Source organism: Falco punctatus (assembly GCF_963210335.1).
Source record: "Falco punctatus genome assembly, chromosome: 14".
NCBI classification, from domain to species: domain Eukaryota; kingdom Metazoa; phylum Chordata; class Aves; order Falconiformes; family Falconidae; genus Falco; species Falco punctatus.
Window position 1 is genome coordinate 18,151,442 of NC_137594.1, and position 16,791 is coordinate 18,168,232.

A 16,791-nucleotide genomic window follows, 5' to 3' on the forward strand; every position below is an offset into this window, starting at 1 on the left:
GCTCCCTGCGCGCCGGGGGGGGGGGGCGGGGGGAATCCCCGGGGGGGGGGGGAGGGGAAGCCGTCGCCGCCGCCGCCTCTGAGCCGCCGCGTCTGCCCGAGGCCGCCCCGGCGGGGAGCTGTCAGGCGCGGGGCATCTCCTCTCTGCTTCCCCGCGCGTGTGCCTCCTGCCGGGCGGCCGCCGCCGCGTAATGGCGAACCCGGCGGTGAGTACGTGCGAAGGGACGGGCTGCTCCTCGCCACCTCCGGTGCAGGCCGCGCTCCAGGTGTCGGAGACACCGGCTGGCCCCGGCGCCCCGTCAGCCGCTTCCCCTCGCTCCCGCCCCGCCGCCGGGGGCCGGCGCGGCGCGGCCTGCTCGCCGCCCGGGCTCTGCCCCGCCGCCTGGGCTCCGCCGGCCGCCCGGGCTCTGCCCGCCGCGCCGCCGCGACCCGCTTCCGCCCCTCGCCGACAGCGGCGGCGGCGGGGCCGGCGGGCGCGGGGCTGCTCGCCGGTCCCTCGCAGCTCGCCGGCGGTGGTGGGAGGAGAAGGGGGGGGTGGCGGCCCGACGAGCCGCTCCCGGGGGCGGCGGGGGTGGAGCGGGGCAGGATGGAGGCGGCGGGGCGGGCGGCGGTGCCCGGGGATGCGGACCCCGGCCCCCCTGCCCCGCGGGCGGCGGGTGGGGGCAAAGTTTGGAGGGGAGGGATCGGGCCCACCCGGGGGGGCGGCGTGACCTACCCCCGGTCTCGCTCAGGTAAGAAGATGGCAGGGCCGAGGGAAGGGGCTATGGGGAGGCGGAGGTCAGAGGTTCCTCAGCGAGAGAGAGGGGTGGCTGGAGGGGGGTAGGGTGGGAATACCCCCAGCCCCCCGGGATATTCTGCTCTGGGAAGGGGGCTGTGTGGGGGTGGGGGGAGTGTGGCTCCCTCCCAGGCAGAAAAGCATTAATGTCAGACCTGGTTTCTCACTATGCAAGGTAACAGAGGTGGGCAGAGGGAGGAAACACAGTAATATGCCAGGGCGAGCAAAGCGGTGGGAGCTGAGTTTGGCAGCCCGCTGGCTTGGATCCACGACAGCAGAAAACGTGGGAGCTGGGGAGAGGAGCTGGAAGTGAGGGGTGGAGATGGGAGAGATGGAGATGGGCATGCCGCCTGCTGGCCCTCTGCGCCGGAGCATGGCTGGGGTGCGGAGAACCGGTGGCATGTGCATTGGTGGAGGTTGGACTTGGCCACGAAAGTGTGAGGCTGGAGTTTATGGGCTGGCATTTTCCAGGTAGGGGCCGCAAGCTGGCTTCCTTCAGGGATGGCCAGGGGAGGGTTTTGAGGCTAGCTCTGTGCTGTTTGCGTGTAGTGCTGGGTGGATGGGTGGCATGCATCTTTATTCTGGTGAGGTGGAGAAATTAAGCTATTTCCTACTGAGGTGTGAAGCGGTGAAATGTTAACACCTCTTCATTCCCTCCTCACATGCACGTTTTTGTGAACAGGAATAAAAACCAGGTGGAGAGAGTCCGAATCCTCTCTTTGGCTGTATAGCTTTGACATCGAGGTTGATGTGTACGCTTTCCATCCGTAAGAAACAGTTTGTGCTCCTCACTGTCTTTATGTTGTAAGCACCTTGAATCTTTAGCAACTAAAAACTTCCTCCGGTTGATGAATGTTGTTTAACTTCAGCAGGGTGAGAAAATAGAACTCGGCCTCCTTCCCTCACGCAGAAGAGATCTGAACCCGTCAGTGTTGTAATGGGTGCTCATGGAGGACAAAATAACAATCTGTGAAAGGCTAAGTTTTCTAGTTCTCCTCTTGTGTCTTTTTTGAGACTTTGTAAGAAGCAGCCATAACAAGTAAACCTCCTCTCAGGAAAACTAGGCCCTCAGTCCTAAGAGCTCTCTGCATCTGTTCTTTAAACCTGTGTCATTTGACACCATCAAGTTCCCATTTGGCAGGTGTGAGGTAGAACAATTATTTCACCTTGTTTTACATGTAATCATTTGTATGCAAATATAGAAATAGGTTTAGTATTCAAGGCAAAATATTAACATTTGGTTATCTTTGGGCAAGATCTGGATTTTTAGCCTGGCTCTTGAGTTTTAATTTATTGGTGCATAGATCAACTTTTCACTAGTTCCTTTCGCAAGGTAAATACTTTAAAATGAATAACTATTCCTATCTTATACTTTATTTCTTGTTAAAGAAAGAGTAGCAATTTAGTATCTTTTAGTTTTGCCAACTCACAAAGTTTTTGCACACCCCCAACTATAGCATGATGACTTTTATTGTTTATGTATCTGGCAGATGAGGCTTCCAAAGAGCCAATGGCTTCAGTGCCCAGTTTTTGTAAACCAAAGAGCAAAAGTTAACATACGTGTTCTTGAAGTTAACCAGTCTTGGGATCCATGTGCCAGGCTCTACATATAAATCAAGGGTGCACAGAGAAGTTAGTGGGAAGTAAGGTAGATGTGAACTTCAGATACCAAGAACTCTGTGATTGCTGCCCATTGTGAACTCTCTAACCTTAAAGTAAATACAAAGTAGCTTTCTCTTTTTCTTCCCCATTGCTATGTAAGCTACATCAATTTACTTAGTGTATATAAGATGATAAGGGCGGGCACGTAAGTAGATACAGTACTTCTGCACTGGTTTACTTTGTGCGAACTTACTTGTTTGTGTTTAACCAAGTAGTTCTGTTTATAAGAATTTATGCTGCTCTTCATGATGAAGATGTATTAACTTCACTCTGAGTAAAGCTGTCATTTTTACTGTAAAAAGAACTGGAATTTTAAGTCTTACAATTTTTCAAGAATTTTGAGGATTCTCAGCACCTACTCATTTCACATGAGCTGCTGGTGCTAAACGCTCTTGAAAATTAGTCCAGGAACTCAGTCATGGAGAAATGTTGATGAAAGCACTGTGTGTTTTTTAAAAAGTATTTTTAGTGATGTTATCTAAAAGATGAACCACTACCAAGAGACTATAGAGGCCCTAAACCAAGCATTGTTCATTGGTTTCTTTCAGTGAGAGACAAGTTAGTGATGCAGGCAGCTTAAAACAAAAAGATTGACATGCTGCTTTAAAATTACCTTGTTTGTACAACCCATGAAGTAAATAGATGCACTTGTTTTACAGAAATAGTTGAAAGATTATTTTTTTAGTGTGTTACAATTTTACAGTACAAATTTTTCTTATAATTAGAGTATATGTATCCTTCAAACACTTCAAAAGCACAGGTAAGCTGGACGGTTATATGTTTTATGGATCCGGTTCCTTAGAGTGCATTTTATTCTTTGATATCAGTCTTGTAGAAATAAGTGTCCAAACACTGCATCTTTGTCTGTCTTTGATACTTTTCAGACAATTTAGGATAAGTTGAATCTGGTGGAGTCAAATAGCACGATCCTATTCATCACTGGATTGCAGTATTCTACTTCTTTCCATCACTATATATGAAATAAATTCTCGGTAATGTTTGGTTCTTATGTTCATAAATCATCCAGTTGAAATATTTTTCTGTGTTTAACTGAAATCGGGTAGCCCTTAGCACTCAGCCTCTTTTCTAACCAAACTGGTTTTGTGGATGCTTTATATTCTTCCACTGACTTACCTGTATTTGTCCTATTAACGGTCTCTGCTCTATCAAACTATAGAGCTGTGAGCTTAATGAACACTTAGAAATCTCACGCTTTCTTGGGCTTATGTTGTGCGCTTTCATTCTGTTTTCTAGTGCTCTTCCTGTAGTTAGAAACAGTGCTTCAGGAATTCCGGGTAACTGTGCGCAAATAAATGGGTAATGGAGAAACCATCTGTTTATTTAGTCAAACATTCAAGAATTGATAGTTAGGATTATTGGAAATATTTTAGGCTATTAATAAAGTATCCTCTTATGCCTTCCGCAAAAGAAACTATGATGCTAAGGAGTCATTCTTTTGCTGATACAACAGCCACTGGAAAGAGTTTGCAGCTCATGCTTTGGCTGAAGGAATAGCAGGATTCTCATATTTTGTCCATCTGGCCAATTCATAAATGTGAGAGCGAGCTGGCCAAAAGTCACACAGGCTGAACATGTGACTTTGTTATTTTCAGTAGTGCAGGGAGGAGAAATCTTTTTTTAAGCAGTATTTTTTTTCTAAACTGTGACATGAGGAAAGTATAACGTGCTTTACAATGACCGTGGTTTTGAGTAACAGTGTTGAAAACTTGTAGAAGACCAACTCTAAGTCAAACATTTTTTAGCAGTGTGGTTCTTGAAGCTATAGCTTGACTTCAGAAACTTTGGCATCTTGGTAGTACAATCAAACGTATCTATAGTAATATTCAGATGGAACGAGCTTTAGTGATCAACTAAGTGGCTACTTTTGGCAGCACCTTGGAACACAGCTCCACTTTTCAGTGCTGCTTTACATTATATTCACTTACCAAGGTGCAAGAAACAAGTTATAAGGGAACAATTGTTTTTTATATATTCAGAACTCACCAGAAAGATATTGGTGTGTTATGGCATCTGTCTGTGAGCAGAAGTGTTGATCTTCAACTTTATTCATACAGGTTACCAAAGAGATACCAAATATTGCTGTCTTTAGGCTGCCAGTGTACATGCATCTTTCTTTTTTCAAGATACATGCTTTTGTTCTAGTTTTAAATCAACAGCTAACATTAGCAGGAAGATGGAAAAATCTTCCCATCCTTTTTTTGAAGACAAATAGTAATTTTGACTGTGTTCTTTAACTGAGTCATATTAGAAAATGTAGTAACTCTGGTTAGCAAATTATTTCCTTCTGCAATGCATTCTTGGGCGCTTTTTCTTGTATTGCATGAACAGTATTAAAAGGTTGGTTCACTCTTTTAAACTGGTCACTAAAATTCAGGAATTCCTCCAAAATCTATTCTGCAAATGGCTTTTGAAGAGGAAATTATATTATTACATTTGATCCCTGACTCCCTAATGAAGAAAGTTTTAAGCTTCAGAAAGATTACATCTGTATAATGGCATGAAAATCTACCCATCTGATATTCCATATGTCAGAAGAAATCTGAGAATTAAGTAGGATATATTTTTGTTTTCCGTTACCACGTAATAAAGCCATTGTAGTTAGTGGCTTCCGCCAACATTAAAAATTGTGTTAGGTATGACAGTGGGCCTGATTCCATATACTATGATGTTGCTGGTTTCAGCATGTAGTTTTTGAAAGTATTTGTTTTTTCTGGTTTTCAGAAGCTAAACTAAAATTTAGCTTCGGAGCTAGATTTTTAGGTAAGTTTTTAAGAAATAATTAATAGATTCCCTTGAGGGACAGATGAGTATTGTCCCTTCCCCTGGGAAGGTCTTTTTAAAAAGTCCACTTTGTCAGACTCCTGTGGCAGAGTATTGATGTTACAGTAGAAGTTGCCTGGAGTCTCTATCTGTTGCGGGTGAATTGAGGAGCGTGTCTTGTGTGTGCTGGAAACCATGAAACAAGATGAAAAATACTGTTTTGCTTGAGTTATTACCAGGTTCAGTTGATTTCCTAATTTAAGAGGAGGATAGTGAGCAAATCACAAACTCATCCCTTCCTTAACATGTGCTTGGGAGGAACTTTTCTGAGAAACTTTCATATCAAATCTCCTTGGAAATAGTTGGGGTTTTTTAAACAGAACAAATGTATGCAGCCTCTCTCTGAGAGGTATAGACTTCAGTTACAGATGAAACTCCTTATGCTGGCTAATGGAGTGGGGAGTCTGAATCTGTGCTGTTCAGTAGAGTACTATCATGGTACCCTAATCCGCTTGTGTCAAGATTTGAAATTGTGCTCCTTTTTTCACAGAGGGGACTTCTGTCTGTCAGTGTCTTCACAACTGTTGGCCTGTACTTGTAGATCATGATCCATAGGCATCTGTAAAATAAACGTGATTCTGTGCATTGTTCTAGTTTGTATTTCTGGATTATTAACTTGCAGCAGTTCACAAAGATCCTTATCAGGCTAGAACATGAGAATTATTGGAAGTTAGTGTACTGTGTGATTGTGAATTGAAAGAGGGCTATGCTGTGAAGTCTTTTGTCTCTGATGTTTTGTAATGAAATCTTGGTTTAGGCCACGTGAAAATGAGAAGGCACTTTTTTTTTTTTTTTTCTTTTCTAGTTTTCAATGCAAATGATTCTCTAGGTCTTAAAATGCCAACGTAGTTACTCAGGAAAGATACCGGATTTCAGAAACATATGTTGTAGATGTAATTTAAGGTGCAATGCTGAAACTTATGACAAAACTATAGAAACCCTGTAATACTCAAATCAGAAATCTGAGCAGCACCAAGAGGATTTTTGAAAGAAATAATGTATAAGTAAGCTTGTGTAACAGTCTTCCTAGTGACCAGAAGTAAGCTGTAAATAACAAATAAGTTGCAATGAATATGTTATTCTAACCCTTTTGACAATTAAAGAGGGTAAAAAGAGGCATTCGTATTTTGTACAGATAAGCTAAGATCTATGGGCAGATCTCTTAAACAAAAAAGTTTTTAGTGATATTCAAACCTGAAGAAAAGAACATGGGGGAATTATCAGTCTTAGAAAAACAAGCAGTAACTTGCTGAAGTCCTGAAATTTATGAAAGTCTTCACAGGTACGCTTTGGAGAAGCAAAAGGCAGTGGTGTTTGAAGAGCAGAACGAGCTGCTCATATACCTTCCTTCAGTAGTGTTGTGGCCAAAGCCCTGAACTGCTTAACAGTTATTTTTATTAAAATAAACTGACTTGGGGATAAACTTAATTATTTTCAAGAAGATTAACCAAACTTTGGTACCTTTCTAGCACACAACCAATTGTAGCAATTTAGGATGTTCTCGTTCTCTCAGTTGTTATTGTCCCTTTATTGCAATTAAGGCCTACAAAATATAAGTGACAAAATAGCATGTATGTATCCACCTCAGCGGTTTTGATGCCAAGTTTAATGGGCTTGTTAAAAGAAACAAGAGAAAGGCTTAAAACTAAATTGGGAGACTATATGCTGAAGCAGCTGATGCACACCTACATGTTGTGTTCTGCAGGCTGTGCTTTAAGGGCAATAACCTTTGACAGAGAGATGAAGCAGGTAGTTGAAACTAAAAACTTCTTAAACTGGTGCTGTTAAATTTTATGCAAGGTATCTGCAAGGACTGGAGACGTGAAAGTACACAAGGATTTTGTACAAAACATAGTTTTAAATTTACATGATGTTTTAAAAAAAAGAAATTGGGGTAAAGTGGTTATTCTAAACTTATTGGAATTAATAGTTTATTTCCTGTTCTGCTAGCATTGAACAAAAGTTTCAGTGTCCAAAATGAAAACTATTACTATTGTTCAGATTTTTTTGTTAGTAATAGTAATGCTTTAGGATTCCATCAAGAACATAAGGAAATCGATGTGCACTTAGGGAAATGTGTATTTTTCTTTCAGTATCTTATGAAGATACTATATTATTGGGGCTGTGGAAGATAATTTTTTGAAAAACTTTCTAAGATAGCTTAGTATGTGTTTATGCATGCTTATAACAAATTTAGTACTGGTTCTATTTAACAAAGTGTAAGCTTTAGTGTATTTCAGTAAATTTTACCAATTTGAGATTTAAAAGCAAGCGTTAAGACTCTTCCAAAGAAGACGACTTTACAGAACTTCTTTTTTTACCATATCACGATTACCAGATACATATACACGCATCTATATTATATATGTGTGTGTGTGTGTGTGTATGTAATTAAAAGTTTACATGCAGTACAGCTTATTTGAGAATCTGTGGAGATAGGTCCCACTTTGCTTCTTAAGAAAGCTTTAAGTTCCCTTTGTGTGGATTTCTCTTTGGCACTTAGTATAATCAGTGATTCTTCTGCTGTCTGAAGTATTTCTTGTATTTTACATTTAGAATAATGTATTGTAGATCTGATGAATGTATATTTAGTTACATTTGTGTTTTTCTTCTTTTCAACATAGGATTTTTCAAACTATTAAGTACTCCGCAATTGTCTCCATATTGGAAGCTGTTCAAGCAAGTGGACACTGTCCTAAAGAGTAAGAAATGTGTTTTTTTCTCTTTACTTCGAGGATTCACGAAAAGTCCAATTGAGGGAGGATCTTAAAGAACTTAAAATAGTACTTGCACTGTAAGGTAGTTACAGGTGAATTATGTTTTTTATTTTACTGCTGAACTCTTACAGCTAGGATAAGTTACTCGATTGCAAGTTTCTAATTTTTCTTGTTTTCAAATAAAAATAATTTTTGAATGCCTCAATTCAGTTAACATATATATTGTAAAACCTTTATGCTATAACTTTTAGTCAACAAAGAACTTTTAAATTAACAGATGTTTAGCTATTGAAACATGTTAAAATGCTGCATAAAACCTGACAGTTAAATAATTTCAAACTTGATTCTAATTTTTAAATGCTAAGAGGACTTTTGCATGATGAGAGCTCTATTTGCTTCGTGAGAGTTCTAGTATAGAAAAAGAGAACAACTAGAGGATGTTTTCTGGTGTTTCTGATACCAAATTTGTATCGCTTCACATAGGTGGCACAGATGGAAGTATTAGCAACCTTTGCCTAAGTATGGGTTTGGGTACATGCTTATTGTTTATAAATTTCAGGAAAAAAATTCTGCACATTATTTAAGTGTTCCTGTTAATGCAGAGACAGTTTAGCAACCTCGGAATAAATCTTGAAGTTACTGAATTACAAAAGGAGGATAAGTGGAGTATTTTCTGTGCTAAATTAGTACCAAATAAAATTTTTTTACTGGAACATTGCAGGCTTTTGATAGCTGTTATAAGCAATTGATATCTTTCACATATGTTAAAACATTGTCTCAAAGATGTGTGGAGAAGTAAAATCTGCTTCTTAATGGAGTAATATATATTGTCTTATCTTTTAATCAAGATTAAAGGTTCAACTTTATTAATAGTCCTGCAAAGGTGTTCAAGAGTTTGTCACCAATAAACTGTACTTAGGGAGAGGGGAATGTGTATTTATGAGAATTGGAGGATGCTCTGTGCCATGAAAGGAATTATTATTTTTTTGAAAGGGTATTATTATTTATGGAGGAACACATTGGTATAGAATGTAGGTTCATATGCAAACTTTCTCTGTCTTTTCATGTTAGAGGGTGTTTTTGTTTGCTTTGAGGCTTTTACACACAGGCCCTGGAAATCTTTACTTTCATCCCTTGCACATTTTCCCTTAAACTGTGTAATGTTTTGAAGCCTCTTTCAGAAAGATTGAGACCCTCTTGCAGTTGAGCTCCTCTACCTAGTGTCAAGGCAAGGAGTAGGATAAAACTGTCATTCTAGAAAGGCAGTGTCAGTTCCTGTTGGCAAGTACATCTGTCACGATGTAATGGCATAGTGCTGTTAAAAGATAATGTGTACGGGGCTTTTTGTATTGACAGCTTTAAAACCTAACCTCAGAACCCTTTTTTTTTTATTTTCTTTTTTTTCCTTGTCATCATACAGTGTCTTAAAGTTGCCCTAAAACTTTTAGTGTTCTGGCACAGACTCTACCCTCCAACCTTAGAGGTTTGTAGGGCTGGGTTGTATTTCAGTTGTCCTACAAAGTGAGGTTAGCTATTTATCAGACATTTCTGAAATCATGGCTACTAGTGATTGTGTATTCTGGTGTCCTTGTTTTTATGCTATCTGTTAAATTTTTGAGTTCAAAGAGTATTGTATTTGAATGTATACTTCTGAGGTTGGTTTTTGTGTGACTTTTTTACCATGTTTCATTTTCAGATCTCTGATGATGAGGTATCCATCTGGATTTAAAGCCCATCTCTGAGCTTCTTAATTCTTCATTGAAGAGATGTGTTCTATATTCATGGGTAAGAATATTTTTTATCTCTGCTTGGAGCCTTTTCTTAAAATATTTTCTGATATGTTTTTAATTTAGAAGATTTCAGCAACTTATTTTTTTGTCTTACAGATTAATCAGATACTTTGTAAAAGTGTGGGGTTCTTTAGGTGCCTGTGCTAGCTCTGTACTTTTGAGCTAGGCTAATTATTAAAGTTAGGAATTCATGTGTCTGAAGTGTCAATGCTCTAACTAAATAATTCTAACTTGGTATTACAGATAGAGAAACAGCTTGGTGATATATAAGTAAATAATTTAAAAATTCATCTGTGATTTGAGATTCCTTTTCTGATATATGCAACAGTTCTACAGGCTTTAGTTGTGAATCTTGCTGTACATCTTTTCAAATTGAAGTTTTGGGAAGAAAAACTCTGTCCTGGTAAGCAATGAAAGGAATGGATCTGAATTTTGTACAATTAAAAAAATGTGGGTTTTTTCATGTTTATCTATGATTAACTATGTTTAATCTGAAGAAATTTGTGGTATTACACACCCCCACTTCAAGACAGTAGAAACAAAACAATTGCAAAAATCTCACTAGATATGCAGGTTTTTTTCTAAATGCTTAGGTTTTTTTAATTTTTTAGATCTTTAAATAAAATGGCTCAAATTGCTTCATGCATTGCAGAATTTGTTTTCTCCAAATACTAAGCACTAATTGCTGAAATACCATTCTGAGACTTTATAAATTGACCTGGAGTTAAAAATGAATGTTAAAATGGATTTCCTAAGTCTATTAAGCAGCCCAAACATCTACTGTGGGGCTTTCCGATACCATGCTGCTTTACCCAGGGAGTTCTGTGATATATTTTCTCTTTGGTGTGTTTTTGCTCTGTTCAGCTTGAGCAAAGCTGTTGTCAGTGAAGGAAGCTGTCCCGTTCACAGTGAAGGCAAACATCATTGAGGACGGTTGAAATTTGTCTTTAGTTGCACTGGAAGATAGATTTTCTTTACAAGTGACGTGTCATCTGTCATGTTGATCGACTTGAACTTTTATGAATGACCATAAGAATTGATAGTTACTGAATGTTTTTTGATTCTGTAAAACTTTAGCATTTATTTTCCAGAGGCTACCTGCAAGAAAGCAGGAGAGGTGGTAGAAGGGAGCTTGTGCATGTCTGGGGAGTAGAGCGGAAACAGTTATATGAGGTGTTTGGTGCAAGCAAAACCAGTCTGGGTATGAGAACAGACTACGATGAATTGTGGCGACAAACAAACACAGTCCCATTTGCTCCAGTTCTGTGCTTTTACTCAGATCTGGAACTGTAGCTGTGGACTGGAACCTAGTCCTGAGAATTTAAGACTATCAGTTTCAAATCTTTCTTTTTCTAATCTTCAAATGAAAATGCAAAGTACTTGAGTTATCTTTTGAGTATTTACTTTGATGTCTGTAAACTCTGTAGCAGAATAGAATTCTAAATGAAACCAGTATGTTGCGTGTATGATTTTAGTGAAGTGATGGCTCATTACTCAAAAATAATTATAAATGCCTACCAGTGAAAAGGAATTTTAAAATAAAATAATGTATATTTTATATATATATATAATTGGATATGAGTATTTTTATTATTTAATGAAACAGGCTACCCAAACATGTTTTTTCCTAATTTCAGTGATACAGAGAAAATGCATCTTTTTCAATCCATATTTAGCTATAGACACCATGGCATTCTTGTGCAAAGACTTACTTATTCATTTCTGTCAGGAAATAGAAGAGTTCATCTCTACTAAATGTCTAAATGTTCTTTTTTTAATCTTCTGTGTTTCTGGGATTTTGAGGAAATTGTGCTGTCCCTCTGTGCATCTCAAATTTAACATGTACATTGATCTTTAAATCTCTAATAGAATATCATTTATATTGGCACATCGGTGGGAAGTAACTTCTGTATTATTTAATTTACTGCAGCTTTTTGAACTCAGCCAAAGCTTTAGTATAATTAAAACTGATAAATAACGATAGTAGAATTGCCTTTTAATATAGAGGAGGGAATGTCTCTGTCATTTCCAAATATTGTGCAGAAGTGATCAGGTTTTTGAGTATGTTTTTTAGCATGCTGTGTTGTCTACCTTCTTTGACACAATGTTCCATCTGCTAATAGATGGGCAGATCATACAAAGCCACAAACCTGTCATGCTTACATAGAACTTGGCAAATAGAATGATTTTCTTGTTTGAAAGCAAGTCTGTTATTCCTGGTGGCATTGCTTTCCTGAAAAAAAACCCAAACCAAAACAAAAACCAAAAACACCACACACCCCACACAACCCCAAAAATCCCCAACCAAACCACAAACCCTAAACACTTTGCATGCATATAATGTCAAACTCTTCCCTAGTTACAACTGTGTTTACCCCTTGTATGTCCTTCACCTGTAGTCTGGATTTTTGCTATGTCATGCTTTTATGACTTCAGTTTTAATCCCTTCTGTCTACTGACTTGTCCCTCGCTACTTTCTGAGATAGCTTCTATTTGTTTGTCTGAGTAGCCATTGTTTCGACTTCTTTTGCGAAAAATGGCCATCAAAGTCACTGACTTCTCATCTATGCTACTGTCACGCATCAGTCTTGTGAAGCACCGATACTTAGTCTGTCAAAATACAGAAGCGTGGATATGATGGTAATGTGCTGAATCTTTACCCGATTTACTTGCTTATAACTAGAGTAGCTTGTTTTCTGTTGTCACTTCATCAAAACTAATCAACAATGCAATTAATGAAATAAAACATATCAGTGGGTTTTATTATCTTGTCTTTTACTGGTATTCCCACTTTTTTTTTTTTTTTAAATAGCAAAATTTGATGTCTTTGTTCCATTCTGGTTTCTTATCTGTTCATTCTTGTTTGATGTATTCTGTAAAATAAATCTTCTATTCCTTTTGTTCTGGTCTTTAATTCTTGTACTATGCTCTTTATTTCTGTTCTTGGTTGTGTCTGTAACTACATCTTGTCTTCTTACAACTCAGATCTACTGCACTCTAACATAGTATAAAAGGGGATCATCTCTTTCAGACTTTCACACTGCCTGTTTCTTTTTCTTCTTTCTTTCTCACAAGAATATATGGTTGTTACTAAACTGTGATGGACAACCGACATGGAGAAAGCTTCGCTCCCCACCCCACTCTACCCTCTTGCAAGGAGTTGCATTAACCATGTTAACTTGAAACCTCAGTTTCCTAACCTAGTTCTGGTATTGATTCATGCGTGTTGCACACACACTTGAGGAAAGGAAGCAAACTGTGCTGAGTGTAGCCAATTTCATTCCTAAGTGGTTTTGAACTTGGTAAGTTTAATTTGAAAAAGATCTTAAAGTTTTAAAAAATTAAAATGTAGTACTAAGAGACAGCTGATTTTGCAGATTAAGATGAACAACTGTAGTTCATTGCTTTAAAATCTGTTTGTAATTAAAAAGATACTTTTAGACCATATAGAATACTACATTATTTGGTTTAAATCTTTAATTTAAAATAGGTCTCTTAATGTTAAGAACTAGTAGATTAAAGAAAGTGTAGGTGTTTAGTTTATTGAATAGTGACCAAACAGGCAAACCAAGAGCTGGGAGATGTTCTGTTATGATTCAAGCATGTTTGCAGAATAACTTCAGTACTTCTTGAAGAAAATGCTGTGCTTTGTTCAAGACAAACAGTTGGCAATCTGAAAAGATTTACTGTTTCAATTCTAGATGTTTTAGCATATTTGAATATGACAAACCTTGAAATGTGTTTGAGCTTAACTTGGCTGATACTGTCGATGTTTCCTGGTAATTAATTTTAGAAAACTTCATATTATTTTTTTAAAGAAATGGCTTTTTTTTTCAGAATAGTGAGTCTGTTACATGATTCTGTTATGTAGCCATTAGGCAGTAGTAGTTCCTGTTGGGTAGTTTTTTATATAAAATCAGCTTGATTGGTACAAAGTTGAGAGTTTAAAATACAAAGGGAGAAACTGAATACTAGTAGGAAACACTGCTGAATGCCTCTGGGTTCCATTATATTTAGAAAACAAAACAAAACCCACTGCAGAACATTCTAAATTTGCCAAGTGTCCTATAGTTGGTAAATATTGGTGAAGCTGTTCTAGCTGATAGGGGGCAGTAATGTCTTAAATTCAAGTACAATTATTGTAGCCTTCTAATTGCTTGTCAGGTTGTACCTTTGCTATGGTGTTCATTTCATTGATTAAAATTGGTCCAAGCAGTACTTAGACATTGATTTTGTAGAATGATCTTGCTAACTTTAAGCTGGGTAAAGTTTAATATTAAATCAGTATACAATAATAGTAGAGAATTTAAAAATGCAAAGTATTAATTTTTCACAAGAAGTGTAACTTCATCACAAATTCTCAATGTCAGAGTGCACGAAGATGTCAAAATCTATTTACCAAGAGAAATCAAGCTTTAGATTGCTGTAAAATGGAATTGCTTACCGTAACAGTGATTGCTTGCAGTGAAATACTTAGTTTTCACAAAACAGAGATCTTTCCTCTTTAAGGAAGAGCTCTTTTTCCTCTCTCCCCCTCTTTTTTTTTTTTTTTTTTTTTAGACACATTCTGCTTCTTTTATTGTAGTTTGGTTTACTGAGTAGGAATTCAAAACTAGTCTCCCCATTCTGATGAAAATGCAGCTCTAATAGGAGCTTATCTTCCATGAGAAGGATTTTGGAACTGGACTATAAAACACTGGCTGGGATTGCATTGTTAAACTTGTAGTTGTGAAGTCCAATAGAAGAATGTCTTCAAAATGTTTCTTCCCTTGAATGCTTTTCTGCCAGCTGGCAGGAAGCATGTCCAAAGCTTGAATTGGTATCACAGAGCTGTTTGGGGAAGGAGAAGCCTGGATGAAAGTGTGCTAAAACATAATTGTAGCTGCTATCATTTTCTGTATAAGAGGGAGTAAGGACATGAGGAAGAGTTGCTTACAGAGATCACGTGAAAAGTTCTCATGTCAGAACTTTTTTGTTTCACTAAGTTGCATGTGAGGAGGTTGGGTTTGGTTTTTTTAAGGAAGGAACAGAAACATAGTACTTGTATTCCAGTTAAGTTCAGAAATACATGACAACTTGACTTTATATGTCTTGACAACTTGCAAGCTGAGCATCTAATGGTTTCATATCCAGGTATAGCAGAGAGAAACAAAAAGGAGAATTGCTCAATAAATTTGGAAGATAACTGCGTGTGAAAGGCTAGTTTCTCCAAATCGTATATCTTTGAATTTCCACGTTATGCTTTTCTTTGGGCTGAAAAAACATGATGGATTTTGTAGTCACTGAAGAAAAAAGCTAGGGATAAAAGTACTTCTCTGGTCAAAAAATGTGTCTTTGAAAGAGAGTTGTGTCCAGGCTATCTACAGCAGTATCCTTGTATTTCTTGGGCTTTGAGCAAAGAAGCAAATCTCTGTGAGGCAAGCTCGGTTCTACAGTTTCGCAACTGCAGTCGTCCCAGCTGTTATGCGTGCTTTTTTCCCATTTTTTTTACCATATACACTCAATTAAGCATTACGAGATTGTCTGGTATGTGTTTTTTTTTTTTTTTAATGCGGGGCTGTTTTAGTCCTGTTCAAGAGTTCTAGGGTACTATGTAGTTAAAGTCAAGACTGTGTATGGTAGTTAATTACCATAGAGTAGCTGGCCCATATGTCACTGTATGTAAAAACAAAACACCAACACCCGCCCAACTTAACAAAAAAATAGAAAAAAAAAAGGTACATCCTATTGTATCTGTATCTCTAAAGATGGAAGAAATCTTTCTCTCCCCCTCCCCTGTTTTTTCAAGTTAGCACAAGTTAAATAGACATCCTTATAAATCACAGTGAAATATAGTTATATCTCTCTGCATAACCAAGGAGCTTCATGCAGTCTGCTGAGCTATTTGTACTTGGTCTCAATATGTAAACTTTTATTGATACAGGCTTAAAATTTGAGTTTTTAACAGCAGAGTCTTCAGTAGCATTGAACATGACTTTTTTCACATGGCTACCATGATTTCCATCTATCTTGCCCCAGTTGGGGGTTTCTTTAATTAGATCATTTGTTCTGTATCTATGATATTCTTGCATTGTACTTAATCTGACTTGGTTGTCTTCTGTTAGCCAAAACAGCTCTCCCCCAAATGCACAAAAAATAAAAATCTTTTGAGTTGAAATGTGCTAAGATGAGAGATTATTAGAAATGCTACGAAAACCTAAAACATCATCTGCCTGGATTCTGATGCTGGTTTATCATTTGTTGGAAGGTGTTTGATACAGGGAAAGTCATCGTTCTGTTGGTTGTAATCATAAGCAGAGAACTTAATCAGTGTTAGAAGGTAATGGAGTCTAATTTATGTCAGTGTTTCCTTTAACTTGGTACTTCAGGAGGGTCTAACTTTAACTGGTAAGTTGTATATGTATCATCTGGAATCGACAGCTACTTTGCTGTGCTAAGCTGTCACCTTCCTAAGCTTCTGTGCCTTTTTTATAGCGTGCCTGTCCTCTGTACTCATCGTAATTAAGACTGATACCAATTCATACTTGATAAAGTCACCAGTTACTGTCTTTCAGTGTGATACAGGATCCACCTGTCCTCCTTCTGTGTAGACCACAAGTTTTATATACCCAAACCCTCAACAAGGTTTATTAGGTTTATTAGTTGAGGTTAGGCTTTATTCTGACTATGGTCACAGCACTTTCAGTGAACTATGAGTACAAGTAGAACAGGTTTTCATCAGCTTGTCAGAGGCTACTTAATAGGTTCAACATGAACCTTGTCCATCAGAAAATATTTTACATTGCCAGGGTATCCATTTCTGGAAAGACCCTATACTTAGGAGAATTCATTAATGAAGAATTGCAGTTGAAATGGAGGAGGAGCGCATGAAGGTGAGCTTTAGTAGTAGGGTCAGAAAAGCTATGGCTGTTTTCTTTCCTTTTTTTCTTTTAATAGTATTTAGCTATATGTATTGACAGGATAGAGGAATGATTATTCCATGAATGTGCTCATTTAAAGCGATTGCT

The 16,791-nt window shown here is 38.2% G+C and overlaps 1 protein-coding gene across 7 annotated transcripts in view; it reads left to right on the forward strand.

The window, feature by feature from the left end:
• Positions 1–16,791, forward strand: part of CHD9 (chromodomain helicase DNA binding protein 9) — a 122,807-nt gene that overhangs the window by 24,198 nt on the left and 81,818 nt on the right. The window contains exons 1-4 of one of the 7 annotated variants that reach the window (XM_080411244.1): positions 1,596–3,428; positions 7,902–7,979; positions 9,691–9,779; positions 10,113–10,187. The gene's annotated coding sequence lies outside the window, so the exon portion shown is untranslated. Of the gene's footprint in view, positions 1–51; positions 206–819; positions 1,542–1,594; positions 3,429–7,901; positions 7,980–9,690; positions 9,780–10,112; positions 10,188–16,791 lie in introns of those variants that run through there. The other 6 variants (XM_080411240.1, XM_080411243.1, XM_080411242.1 and 3 more) reach the window with 6 other exon arrangements.